The following is a 14,447-nucleotide window of genomic DNA, read 5'->3' on the forward strand; positions in this document are numbered from 1 at the left end:
GGCTGCAGCGATGTTCCACCTCGTCTAGTGATAGGCTGAGCGCAGTGTCATGTAACGAGCCTGGGCCCTGCCTTCTCCCTGCTGCCCAGGCCCATTACATGACTGCGCTCAGCCTATTACTAGCCAAGGCAGGACAAGGCTGTGGCCGGGGGTTTTTCCGTTTTTGCATTTTCGTTTTTTGCTCCTTGCCTTTAAAAAATCGTAACTCTTTCAATTTTGCACCTAAAAATTCATATGAGGGCTTATTTTTTGGGCCACCAATTCTACTTTGTAATGAAGTCAGTCATTTTGCCCAAAAATCTACGGTGAAACGTAAAAAAAATCATTGTGCGACAAAATTGAAAAAAAAAAACGCTGTTTTGTAACTTTTGGGGGCTTCCGTTTCTATGTAGTACATTTTTCGGTAAAAATGACACCTTATCTTTATTCTGTAGGTCAATAAGATTAAAATGATACCCTACTTATATAGGTTTGATTTTGTCGGACTTCTGGAAAAAATCATAACTACATGCAGGAAAATTAATACGTTTAAAATTGTCATCTTCTGACCCCTATAACTTTTTTATTTTTCCGTGCATGGGGCGGTTTGAGGCTCATTTTTTGCGCCGTGATCTAAAGTTTTTAACGGTACCATTTTTGCATTGATAGGACTTATTGATCGCTTAAAAAGTGACCAAAAATGCACTATTTTAGACTTTGGAATTTTTTTGCGCGCACGCCATTGACCGAGCGGTTTAATTATTTATATATTTTTATAATTCTGACATTTCCGCACGCGGTGATACCATATATGTTTATTTTTATTTACACTGTGTTTTTTTTTTTTTTTTTATTGGAAAAGGGGGGTGATTCAAACTTTTAATAGGGGAGGAGTTAAATGATCTTTATTCACTTTTTTTTTTTTCACTTTTTTTTTGCAGTGTTATAGCTCCCATAGGGACCTATAACACTGGACACACTGATCTTTTACATTGATCAATGGTTTCTCATAAGAAACCAGTGATCAACGATTCTGCCGCATGACTGCTCATGCCTGGATCTCAGGCACTGAGCAGTCATTCGACGATCGGACAGCGAGGAGGCAGGTAGGGGCCCTCCCGCTGTCCTGTCAGCTGTTCGGGATGCCGCGATTAGCCGCGGCTATCCCGAACAGCCCGACTGAGCTAGCCGGCAACTTTCACTTTTAGCCACGCGGCTCAGCTCTGAGCGCGCTGCTAAAGGGTTAATAGCGCGCGGTGCCGCGATCGGCGCTGCACGCTATTAGAGGCGGGTCCCGGCTTCACTATGACGCCGGGCCCGCCATGATATGACGCGGGGTTACTGTGTAACCCCGCGTTATATCAGGAGAGCAGGACCAAGGATGTACCGGTACGTCCTTGGTCCTTAAGGGGTTAAAAAATAAATAAACCCTAGACAACTATTTTAAACATGAAGACCCCTTCTCAAGGTCCAGGTGCCCTAATAGGGTGTATACAAAGGAGTTGTCAAGATCAGACAACTGTTTTAAACTACATGATCAACTTAAATGGGCACTGTCAGAATCAAAAACTTTCCAATTACTTCATAAAAATGTTTATCTCCTTTTTATAGAAATCATGGCTTATAAAAAATAACACTAGGGGTCCCCACATTACCCAGAACATAATCCTATCTGGATGCAGCATCATCTATGTCCCATCTGAAGCACAGGCTGGGACTAAGTCCAGGAAGTAAGGGTGGGACTAGCACTCCTCTGTGCTCACTCCTGTCCTGTCTATCAGACTCCTGTTTTCAGACAGGAGCCTGCAGTGATTCGATTAGGAGACTCAGCACAGCACAGCAGACTCAGGGAGGAAGTAAATGCATGGTGAGAAAGGGTGGGAAAAGTGAGGCAAGCTCAGACTTGCCCCTTCCTGAGCAGTGGATGTTAGACTGAGTGAGCAGCAGAACAGAAGGAAGCATTTGGGGGCCAAATACAGAAGCTAGACACACAAGACTTAAAGCATCTGCATGACCTAGTGAGTTACATATACCGTATATACTCGAGTATAAGCCGAGTTTTTCAGCACCCCACCTCGGCTTATACTCGAGTGAACTCTCCGCCTGTCAATCCCTTCTCAGTGGTCTTCAACCTGTGGACCTCCAGATGTTTCAAAACTACAACTCCCAGTATGCACAGCTGTCTGGGCATGCTGGGAGTTGTAGTTTTGAAACATCTGGAGGTCTGCAGGTTGAAGACCACTGTGGCCTTTGTCATCATCCAGACAAACGTCCCTGTGCGTCGTCAAGGCAACGTCACTAGTCCAGGGCCGGCCCGGAGCGGAGAAGAGGGCCCCACCCGGTGAAGATGGACAGCCCGGAACGACTAACCCTCCCCACCGGATGGTCCCTGCAGCATAGATGGCCCGGACCAGTTCACCCTTCCTTCCCACCGAGGGGAGGTGAGTAGAAAACTAAAGAGGGGAGGGGGGCCTGGATGATGATGAAGGCCGCAGTGGTCTTCCGGGCATGCTGGGAGTTGTAGTTTTGCAACATCTGGAGGTCCGCAGGTTGGAGACCACTGGATTGACAGGCATTGATGATGAAGGGGGGGATGATGACAGGCGGTGATGATGAGGGGGGGATGATGACAGGCAGTGATGATGAAGGGGGGGATGATGACAGGCAGTGATGATGAAGGGGGGGATGATGACAGGCAGTGATGATGAAGGGGGGATGATGACAGGCAGTGATGATGAAGGGGGGGATGATGACAGGCAGTGATGATGAAGGGGGGGATGATGACAGGCAGTGATGATGAAGGGGGGATGATGACAAGCAGTGATGATAAAGGGGAGGATGATGAAGGGGGTGATGATGACGGGGGTCTGGATGATGACATGGGGGATGATGTATTTCCCACCCTAGGCTTATGGTCGAGTCAATAACTTTTCCTGGGTTTTTGGGGTGAAATTAGGGGCCTCGGCTTATATTCGGGTCGGTTTATACTCGAGTATATACGGTAAAAGCATTGTTTTTTTTCTGTGACATGACAGGTACAATGTCTTGTCTGTTGAGAGATTCTGTATAGTATTTAATATTTTTATGTAATTCTTTAAATATAATACTACTAATGATATGCTTAGACATATTTGGAACATTCTATAACATACAAGTAAAGGGCGTATAACCAACCTACCAGGTACACACAAGTAAAACATTACATGAAAAACAGAACATACACTCAGTGATCGCACCATGTTTGTTTAGAAGAAAGAAAATATACAAGATGACACTTAATATACACAATTTCAAAGGGATATTTATTGCAGATTGGATTTTCTTGGTATGTATAAACATTTCTGAGCTAGAGATTGTGCAGCTGGACCAAGCTTGTCTGTAGCAGCCTCTGCCAGCCCTCCCGAGCCCATCAATAACACTTCTTGCTTTTACTTTATGTCACCATTGCCTCAGCTTTTAAAGGTAAACTATCTTTGATGAGTCAAATAATAATAAAATAACAAGGTCAGTCAGCAGCTACAGTCTATTTTGCTTCACGTCATCATAGGCACGAAATCTATCCTGTCTAATCTTTGTTTCTTCTGGTCATAATGTTGTCACTGGTAAATAAAAGAAACAGCATTAGCACAGAACAGCAGGAAAGGGTTACAATAAGTACTGAGCGGCGGAAGACATGCATCCAGACTAAAGGGAGGTAGGATGGGAAAATTATAGAGGTACTCCAGTGGAAAACTATTTTTTTCATATCAACTGGCTCCAGAAAGTTAAACAGTTTTGTAAATGATTTGTATTAAAAAATCTTAATCCTTCCAGTACTTATCAGCTGTTGTATACTCCACAGGGAGTTGAGTTGTTCTTTTCTGTCTGAACACATTGCTCTCTGCTGACACCTCTGTTCATGTCAGGAACTGTCCAGAGTACAAGCAAATCCCCATAGCAAACCTCTCCTGCTCTGGACAGCTCCTGACATGGACAGAGGTGTCAGCAGAGAGCACTATGGTCAGACTGAAAAAAAACTACTTAACTTCCTCTGGAACATACAGCAGCTGATAAGTACTGGAAGATTTGTTTAATAGGGGTAATTTACAAGTCTGTTTAACATTCTGGAACCAGTTGATTTGAAAAATATTTTTCCCACCAGAGTACCCCGTTGGGTTACGTTAAGCACTGATCTGCTGAAGACAAGCCACAGACTACAGGGAAGAGGACGATTAGATACAAGATGCAAGACTGTGTGCATACAACAGCAGTACAACAAGGAAAAGGTTACACTCAGTTTTTTTTTTATACTTTTAATGCTGTACAGAATAGTGTAGTTGTTTGTGGTATCAGCTGTTTCCAGCAAACAAACTATATGTTGAAATACATATTTTTTTTTATAATATAAGTCAGTGGGAAACATATCTGCTTTTAGAATGTTACATGTAAATCTTTTATCCTTTTCAAGAGTAAAAAACATATACCTTACAGGTAAAAACAGTGTGAACCCAGCTTAAGCAGTAAACTACTGGTGCTGCTGCTGCTGATATAAGAGGGAAGCCTTGATTTACCTTTCATAGCCAGTGCAGTTTTTTTTTTTTTTTTTTTTAAAGTGATTTTACAGAAATGTTAGGAATCACAATGGAGGGAGGTTATTCAAAATGACAATGGCCATTTAAATTTCAAGTCATATCTTTACAGAATCCTCTTTGTCTGGAAATCTTCAGGCTGACTTATTAAATGATCCCTTTGAGTATTTCTGACTTTTGCAGTGAGGTACGGATTATAGCGTATGCTCTGTGCATTTATACCCATATTTATAATGCATTTTTATATAGGACAATAAATTCATTGAATTTCATTCTTTCTTTGTAAAAACTTATTTACTCTCAAAATACAAATGGAAGCCTTGTTATACAAGTCAGAACATGGGTAAGTATAAATTTTCAAAGAGAAACAATGAAATACATGCAGGGCCAGACTAGGATTAACAAACAACCTTGACAAATAAATCACTCAAGCCCATGTATTTGCATATGACTTAAGCCCCTGAAAGAGAGCACCATTATTTTACGCCCTCACTGGACCAATGGTGATTTTGGATTGAACAAAGCGACCACAAGGATTATAGTCAAGATATATCTCAGAATACAATGTGCCTGCACTGAGAGGTTTTGATGGTACTGCAAGGTTGGCACAAGTGAAATGTCATACACAGAGCACAAGGTATTACTATGTTTGGTCTCTGCATCTTCCATTAGACTGCACGACTCACAATACGGCACTTAGTGTTGTTATAAGGAAATATTAATGCTGCTTTTTGTCCAAGTGTGAATTTAAGTGTTAACCATGGGCTGGTAGGAAAGAAAGTGGGCACTGGATTTCATATAACCTTTCTGCTTAATGGATCCTGACAGCAATATTAAGCCCTCGAAACTCCTAACAGTTCCGTATAGAGAATGGGGAGAGGTATCTCATAATGGAGCAGGAAGTCCTGTCGGCATGACGTACAACTCTGTGCTCCCTCTTTCTCTAGAATGTCCTATTAATGCTGGGTTTGGACAGCCGGAGGTATGACATCACGCCAAGCCCCCTTGTGATGTCATGCCACACCCCTCTATTCATGTCCATTCATGTCTACGCCCCCTCCCATAGACATGAATGCAGGGGGCGTGACGTCACGCCTCCGTCCGCCCAAACCCATTATTCTAAACATACTGTTTAGAATGTCAGGGGCAGCAGAGGTGCTGCATGGAGATCACAATGTTGGGATCGGGGCCCCAGGAGCGACGGCGGCGAGGGACTGACCTGTGTCCCGGAGCAGCAGCAGGAGGTGAGTGACAGCCTCCTGCTGTTGCTTAGCAACAGCTCCCAGCATGCAAAAAGGGCATGCTGGGAGCTGTAGTTATGCAACAGCAGGAGGCAGACCACCACAACTCCCAGCATTCCCTTATGGGCATGCTGGGACTTATGGTTTTGCAACAGCTGGAGGCACATTTTTTCTATGGAAAAGTGTACCTTCAGCTGTTGTATAACTACAACTCCCAGCTTGCACAATCAGCTAAAGTGCATGCTGGGAGTTGTAGTGGTGCATCTGCTGGTTGCATAACTACAACTGCCAGCATGCCCGTTGGCTGTCGGTGACTGCTGAGAGTTGTAGTTTTGCAACAGCTGAAGGCACACTGAGTTAAGTAGCAAACCAGTGTGTCTCCAGCTGTTGCATAACTACAATCCCCAGCATCCCCAGCCAAAGTAGTATGCCTCCAGCTGTTGCATAACTACAAATCCCAGCATGCCCTTCCGCTGTCCGTACATGCTGGGGGTATTAGCTTTTGCAACAACTGAAGGCACACTGGTTGCAAAACACTGAGTTTGTTACCAAACTCGGTATTTCACAACCAGTGTGCCTCCAGCTGTTGCAAAACTACAACTCCCAGCATGCACTGATAGACCGTACATGCTGGCAGTTGTAGTTTTGCAACAGCTGGATGTTTCTCCCCCCAATGTGAATGTACAGGGTACACTCACATGGGCGGAGGTTTACAGTAAGTATCCGGCTGCAAGTTTGAGCTGCGGCAAATTTTCTGCCGCAGCTCAAACTGCCAGCGAGAAACTACTGTGAACCCCTGCCCGTGCGACTGTACCCTAAAAACACTACACTAACAAAAAATAAAATAAAAAGTAAAAAACACTACATATACACATACCCCTACACAGCCCCCCTCCCCTCTCCAATAAAAATTAAAAACGTCTGGTACGCCACTGTTTCCAAAATGGAGCCTCCAGCTGTTGCAAAACAACTACTCCCAGTATTGCCAGATAGCCATTGACTGTCTAGGCATGCTGGGAGTTTTACAACAGCTGGAGGCACCCTGTTTGGGAATCACTGGCGTATAATACCCCTATGTCCACCCCTATGCAAGTCCCTAATTTAGGCCTCAAATGCGCATGGCGCTCTCACTTTGGAGCCCTGTCATATTTCAAGGCAACAGTTTTGGGTCACATATGGGGTATCGCCGTACTCGGGAGAAATTGTGTTACAAATTTTGGGGGGTATTTTCTGCTATTACCCTTTTTAAAAATGTAACATTTTTGGGAAAACAAGCATTTTAGGTAAAAAAAAATTTTTTTTTTTTTACATAAGCAAAAGTCGTGAAACACCTGTGGGGTATAAAGGTTCACATTACCCCTTGTTACGTTCCCCGAGGGGTCTAGTTTCCAAAATGGTATGCCATGTGTTTTTTTTTTTTTTTTGCTGTTCTGGCACCATAGGGGCTTCCTAAATGCGGCATGCCCCCAGAGCAAAATTTGCTTTCAAAAAGCCAAATGTGACTCCTTCTCTTCTGAGACCTGTAGTGCGCCAGCAGAGCACTTTTCACCCCCCATATGTGGTGTTTTCTGAATTGGGAGAAATTGGGCTTCAAATTTTGGAGGGTATGTTCTGCTATTACCCTTTTTAAAAATGTCAAAATTTTGGGAAACCAAGCATTTTAGGTAAAAAAAAAATTTGTTTTTTTTACATATGCAAAAGTCGTGAATCACCTGTGGGGTATAAAGGTTCACATTACCCCTTGTTACGTTCCCTCAGGGGTCTAGTTTCCAAAATGGTATGCCATGTGTTTTTTTTTTTTTGCTGTCCTGGCACCATAGGGGCTTCCTAAATGTGACATGCCCCCCAAAAACCATTTGTCGCTCCTTCCCTTCTGAGCCCTCTACTGCGCCCGCTGAACAATTAACATAGACATATGAGGTATGTGCTTACTCGAGAGAAATTGGGTTTCAAATACAAGTAAAAATTTTCTCCTTTTTACCCCTTGCAAAAATTCAAAAATTGGGTCTACAAGAACATGCGAGTGTAAAAAATGAAGATTTTGAATTTTCTCCTTCACTTTGTGCTATTCCTGTGAAACACCTAAATGGTTAATACACTTACTGAATGTCATTTTGAATACTTTGGGGGGGGTGTAGTTTTTATAATGGGGTCATTTGTGGGGTATTTCTAATATGAAGACCCTTCAAATCCACTTCAAAACTGAACTGGTCCCTGAAAAATAGTGAGTTTGAAAGTTTTGTGAAAAATTTCAAAATTGCTGCTGAACTTTGATGCCCTCTGATGTCGTTCAAAAGTAAAAACTCATAAATTTTATGATGCAAACATAAAGTAGACATATTGTATATGTGAACCCAAAAAATTATTTTTTTTGAATATCCATTTTCCTTACAAGCAGAGAGCTTCAAAGTTAGAAAAATGCAAAATTTTCATTTTTTTCATCAAATTTGGGAATTTTTCACCAAGAAAGGATGCAAGTTACCATAAAATTTTACCATTATGTTAAAGTAGAATATGTCACGAAAAAACAATCTCGGAATCAGAATGATAACTAAAAGCATTCCAGAGTTATTAATGTGACAGTGGTCAGATTTGCAAAAGACGCTCTGGTCCTTAAGGGGTTAAAAGCGGCCGAGCCAGATGCAGGCCTGGTGCTGGCTGGTGGGAACGTTACATGATGTTACAAAGATTGGTAATAACATGTAATGATGCAACTGGAGCATAAAGGGCTCAAAACACCAACATATATATAGAACATGTTACATTCTATATACTGTATACTGGTGTTTTTTTCCCTTTATGCTCCAGTTGCATCATTACATGTTATTATCAATATTAATAACATTATATATATTTAAGTTATTGTAAATATTTCTGCAATATTAGTCACTGCTCACATTGGATTAGATAATGCAACAACAGAGAAACTAGGAACCACCTGTATAGATTCTGGGCTGTATGTAGCTGATAGATGACAGTACGGTTCCCTTGAAGCTGACAATAATCTGTGCTGGTGCTGACAACGTCAGGATATGTGACAAAGCGCCTCGGCGCGACAACGGCCCGTCACTCCATACCCCTGCGTCCACGCCATCTGCCTCCCCGCACCTTGACTCCCGTTGATGTTCTGAACCAATAAAGAAGCCGACCCTGCAATCTCTGAGTGAGTGCTCCGTTTCTTTCTTTGTCATGTGTTTTTATAGGAATTTGTAACAGGAAGTTTTCTATGTTTTATTTCTGTTTAAAAATACTGCCACTAGGTGTCTCCCTACTTGTCCAGAGCACATTTCCCCCCATCTCTTGCACAAACTTTGGAATCTTGCTCGCCTGGCAGAAGTCCAAAATCAGGAAATGCAGTCTGGAGTGCTGAGGGGGGGGGGCAGACTTAGCCAATTATAGCTCATCACACACTGAACTGCTATGGGCTGCGAATAGCAGAGTGAGGGAGGAAGTTCTCCCCTGTATGGCTTCAGATGATGTCACGCCTGCTGGGGAACGTCCCCTTCAAAGTCTGTGAATCTGAATGAGACTGAGCAGAAAATACAGAGTAATATCAAGGTAACAAATAATAAAAATAAAGGCAGGGGGTGGTTTATCATGATGGGGACAGTGAACTGAGAGGATTATAAAATGTAACAAGATCATGACAGGTACTCTTTAAGGAATCTGGCCAGCTGGAAACCTTCATTTGTTTTGCATTACTTAAAAAATCTTTTTTTTCTCCCTCTATGTATATGTCCGAGTGAGAAAATTTTGAAATACCATCTTTTGATAATCTAATATTTATCTGTCACTAATTTACTGACAGGACCGATCCCTCATAAAGCCATGCTGATATGGAGTCATACATTAATTTTTATCAAGATACTCCAAAATAGCATCTCTTAGAAAACCCTCAAACTATTTACATACAACGGAGGTTAAACTAAAAGGCCTATAACTCCCGGGGTCACCTTTTATTCCCTTTTTAAATATTAGCACCACATTTTCCATGCACCAGTCCTAGGGAACAGTCCCTGTTACTATAGAGTCCCTGAATATTAAAAATAGGGGTCTGTCTATTACATTACTTCATTCCTTTAGAACACGTGAGTGAATGCCATCTGGACCTGGTGATTTGTCTATTTTGATTTTTTGTATGCGGCACTGTACTTCTTCCTGGGTTAGACAGGTGACCTGTACTGGGGAGTTTACCTTATCTCGCTGTATTTCACCTGGTATTTCATTTTCCTCGGTGAATATAGTGGAGAAGAATTTGTTTAATATATTTGCTTTTTCCTGATCCCTGTTTATAATGTCTTCTTTATCGTTTTTAAAGGGCCAACACTTTCATTTTTAACCTTTTTGCTATTTATATACCGTATTTATACCGTAAAATTTTTAGCCTAAAGTCTGTGTGCGTGTTATACGCCGATACACCCCCAGGAAAGGCAGGGGGAGAGAGGCCGTCGCTGCCCGCTTCTCTCCCCCTGCCTTTCCTGGGGTCTAGAGCGCTGCTGTCGGCCCTTTTCACCCCCTGGTTATCAGCGCCGCTGCCCGTTCTGTCCCCCTGACTATCGGTGCCGGCGCCGATAGCCAGGGAGAGAGAAGGAGCAGCGGCACCCATTGCCGGCGCCCCTGCCCCGTTGCCTCCCCCCATCCCCGGTGGCATAATTACCTGAGTCGGGTCCGCGCTGCTCCAGGCCTCCGTCGTGCGTCCTCGGCGTCATTGCTATGCGCCGGGGACGCATAGCAACGACGCTGGGGACGCACGACGGGGGTGAAAAGGGGGTGAAAAGGGCCGACAGCAGCGCTCTAGACCCCAGGAAAGGCAGGGGGAGAGAAGCGGGCAGCGACGGCCTCTCTCCCCCTGCCTTTCCTGGGGGTATATCGGGGTATACACGCGCACACACGCACCCTTATTTTATCATGGATATTTGGGTAAAAAACTTTTTTTACCCAAATATCCTTGGTAAAATGAGTGTGCGTGTTATAGGCCGGTGCGTGGTATACCCCGATAAATACGGTAGTTAAAGAACATTTTGGAGTTAGTTTTATTCTCTTTAGCAACGAGTCTTTCTGTCTCTATTTTTGCAGCTTTTATCTGTTTTTTTACATATTTTACATTTTTCTCTATAGCTTTTTAATGCTTCTTCACTGCCATCGTCTGTTAGTAGTTTAAATGCTTTATTTTTGTCATTTATTGCCCCATTAACGTTTTTATTCATCCATATTGGTTTTCTTGTTTTTGAGGACATTATCCCAATTTATATTGTTAAGGGCTTCTCTGAGTTGATCGAACTTTGCCTTCCTAAAGTTCATTGTTTTTGTGGCCCCTCGAGAGATACCCTTATTGAAGAACAAGTTATAATGTATTATATTATGATCACTATTTCCTAGGTGTCCTTCCACTTGCACATTAGTTACTCTGTCAGATCTGTTGGTTAATATTAAGTCTAGTAGGGCGCCCCCTCTGGTCGGGCCCTGCACCATTTGGGACAGATAATTGTCTTTAGTTATGGTCAGAAATCTGTTTCCTTTATAAGATTCACAGGTCTCAGTCTCCCAGTTTATATCAGGATAGTTAAAGTCCCCCCATTATTATTACCTCATTCTGATTTGCTGCCTTGTTTATTTGCCTCAGTAATTGATCTTTTGGCTCTTCCATTATGTTTGGTGGCTTATAGCAAACCCCCTATCAGAATTTCTTTATTTTTATCTCCATATATTTCTACCCATAATGCCTCCATATATTTCTATCCATATTGACTCCACATTATCGTTTCCCTCCCATATATCCTCCTGCAGTGCGACCTTCTAACTGGACTTTACATAAAGACAAACTCCTCCCCCTTTCCGTTCTTGTCCGATCCTTCCTGAATAGACTATAACCCTGTATGTTGACCGCCCAGTCACAGCTATCGTCCAACCAAGTCTCTGTTATACCCACTATGTCATAATTCTCCTCAGACATCAACCACTCCAGGTCATCTGTTTTATTGGACAGACTTCTGGCATTAGTCAACATGCAATTCAATGGTGTATGTTTTTTCTTCCTATGAAGCCTATTCCTATTAACTATTCTAACCTCTCCCTCCGCTCCACCCCCAGGAACATTAATAGGTCCCCCTTCTCTATCTAGACTATCTTCCCCCTCTATGTTGTAGGTTCCTTCCCCCAGTCCCTAGTTTAAACACTCCTCTACCCTTCTAGCCATCTTCTCCCCAAGCACAGCTGCACCCTCCCCAATGAGGTGCAGTCAATCCCTACGATAGAGCCGGTAACAGACAGCGAAGTCGGCCCAGTTTTCCATGAACCCAAACCCCTCCTTCCTACACCAGCTTCTGAGCCACTTGTTTATCTCCCTAATCTCCCGCTGCCTCTCTGGTGGTCATGGTACAGGTAATATTTAAAAAAATATTACCTTGGAGGTCCTTGCCTTAAGCTTGCGGCCTATGTCCCTGAAATCATTTTTAAGGACACTCCACCTACCTCTTACTTTGTCATTGGTGCCAATATGTACCATGACTGCTGGGTCCTCTCCAGCCCCACCCAGCAACCTATCAACCCGATCCGCGATGTGCCGAACTCGAGCGCCAGGAAGACAACACACCGGTCATTGTCGCAGATTGCCCTGTCTGTCCCCCTAATAATTGAGTTCCCCACTACCAGTACCTGTCTGGCCTGCCCTGCACTCCTCCCTCCTTACTGGAACAGACACCCCCCTGGTGGTCAGAGGCCGGGTCTTGCTGCAGAACTGCTAGCTCTGAAATGGCATCCCCCTCATCTGCCAACGGGGCAAACTTGTTGGGGTTGGGGATACTTTACCTCTACCCCGTTTTCTAACTGTAACCCAGCTAGCTGCCTGACTGTTCTGCACTATCCTCCCCCACCTCTACCCCAGAGAGTACTTGCTCAGTGAGCAGGAGACTCCTCTCCAAGTTGTCAATGCGTCTCAGTGTTGCCAGCTGCTGCTTTAGATCCAGGATCTGGGCTTCCAAATGAACAACTCGCTCACATCTCACACAACAATATGCAACCTCCGACTGCTGTTCAAGGATTGCATACATTGTGTAAGATGCACACTGGACTGCCTTTTCCAACATGGAGGTGATACTAGATTTGCTAAAATTAACGGTAAAAAACTATCAAATATTTCAATTAAACTCCCTGAATTTAAAGCCCCTCTCACTTTTATACTTACACTCACTTGTATACTTCACACTCTTGTATACAGACACACAATCACTAGCTCAAACAATCCCTTAGTATACTTTCATTTATATTTACCAGACACCACCTCTCTCTTCCACTGCCTGGAAGTGAATGCAAAAGGTTACCCGGGATTAGCCTCAGGCTGTCTGTGATATTGCAACTCAGTTCCATTCATTTCAATGGAACTGAGCTGCAATGCCGCACACAACCTGAGGACAGGGGTGGCGCTGTTTTAGAAAGAAATCAGCTGTTTTTCTAATCCTGGAACATCTTTGTAATTTGCTCCATTCAGGTTTCCCTCAACCCTTTTATGATTTACTTAGTATATAGTTTATTTTAACCCTTTAACGAGCACAGAGGTAAATGTATGTCCTGGTGCAGAGGTACTTCGTGCACCAGGACGTATATTTACGTCATGTACATGACTCCGAGCAATGGAGCGGTGCTCGCGTCATGCACTGCAGGACATCAGAGATCGCGCTGATGTCCACATTAACCCCTCAAATGCCGTGATCAATACAGATCATGGCATCTGCAGCAATGCGCATGTTTACATAATCTGTACGGAGAAGGGGGCGTGTTGACCACCGCACGAAGCGGCGGCTGACACGCCAACTCATTACAATTCTATGGCAGTCCGGCTCTGCCATAGCGATGTATTGCGGGGGGCGTGTCAGCCGCCGCTTCGTGCGGTGGTCGACACCTGCTAACTGGCCAGCAAGGCGGGGCCCCGTACAGGAGATCGCAGGGGGGGCCCCAGCGGTCGGACCCCCACAATCTGAAACTTATCCCCTATCCTTAGGATAGGGGATACATTTTTCAGCACTGGACTACCCCTTGAAATCAGTGGTCTCCAACTGGTGGAAAACTACAAGGTGGTCATGACAGGAATTGTAGTTTTGCACTAGCTGGTGGGCCACAGGTTGAGTAATACTGTTGTGGATAACATGATGTCTATGTCTATGCCTAGTGTTACCCATCCTGGGTGTCTTCACTTGTAGCAAAACACAACTCCCAGCCTGCCCGGACAGCCTTTGGCTGTCCGGGCAGGCTGGGAGTTATAGTTTTGCAACTGCTGAAGGCACCCTGACTCTATCTCACACATTCCTAAACACAATCCCGCCACCGCCGCTTTTTTTTTTTTTTTTTTTTCTTCCCCTCAAGCAGACGCGATCACGTGACCAGATGACATCACTCCCGGGCCGTGTCACATGACCGCGCTGTCGCCGTAGTCCACTGTGTATTAGAGTGTGACGTCATGGCGCAGAGCAGTCAGTGATGGCGGGTGAAGATCCCGGATGACGCAGACAGTCCATGGTGTATGGCGCGTCCTCATTTCCTCATGGCTGCAGAAGGCCGGTGAGTCCACTCTTCAGTAAGTGGCTGCTCGATGGCCGGCAGTAGCTCTGCTTCCTGTAATAATGCGCAGCCACCTCATTGCTGCATTGGGCAGTGTTCACACTGT

The 14,447-nt window shown here is 44.1% G+C and overlaps 1 protein-coding gene and 1 long non-coding RNA gene across 4 annotated transcripts in view; both read left to right on the forward strand.

Moving 5' to 3' along the window:
• The window catches only part of LOC130291032 (uncharacterized), an 88,719-nt gene extending 84,424 nt beyond the window's left edge, over positions 1-4,295 (forward strand). The window contains exon 3 of the long non-coding RNA XR_008847773.1: positions 4,121-4,295. This is a non-coding gene — a long non-coding RNA (uncharacterized LOC130291032). The remainder of the gene's footprint in view (positions 1-4,120) is intronic.
• Positions 4,296-14,185: 9,890 nt separating this feature from the next.
• Positions 14,186-14,447, forward strand: part of GTF3C3 (general transcription factor IIIC subunit 3) — a 63,359-nt gene continuing 63,097 nt past the window's right edge. For 2 of the 3 annotated variants that reach the window (XM_056538475.1, XM_056538478.1), the window contains exon 1: positions 14,186-14,341. The gene's annotated coding sequence lies outside the window, so the exon portion shown is untranslated. Of the gene's footprint in view, positions 14,358-14,447 lie in introns of all 3 variants that reach the window. The other variant, XM_056538476.1, reaches the window with a different exon arrangement.

This window comes from Hyla sarda, chromosome 9 (genome assembly GCF_029499605.1).
Source record: "Hyla sarda isolate aHylSar1 chromosome 9, aHylSar1.hap1, whole genome shotgun sequence".
In the NCBI taxonomy this organism is placed as follows: Eukaryota; Metazoa; Chordata; class Amphibia; order Anura; family Hylidae; genus Hyla; species Hyla sarda.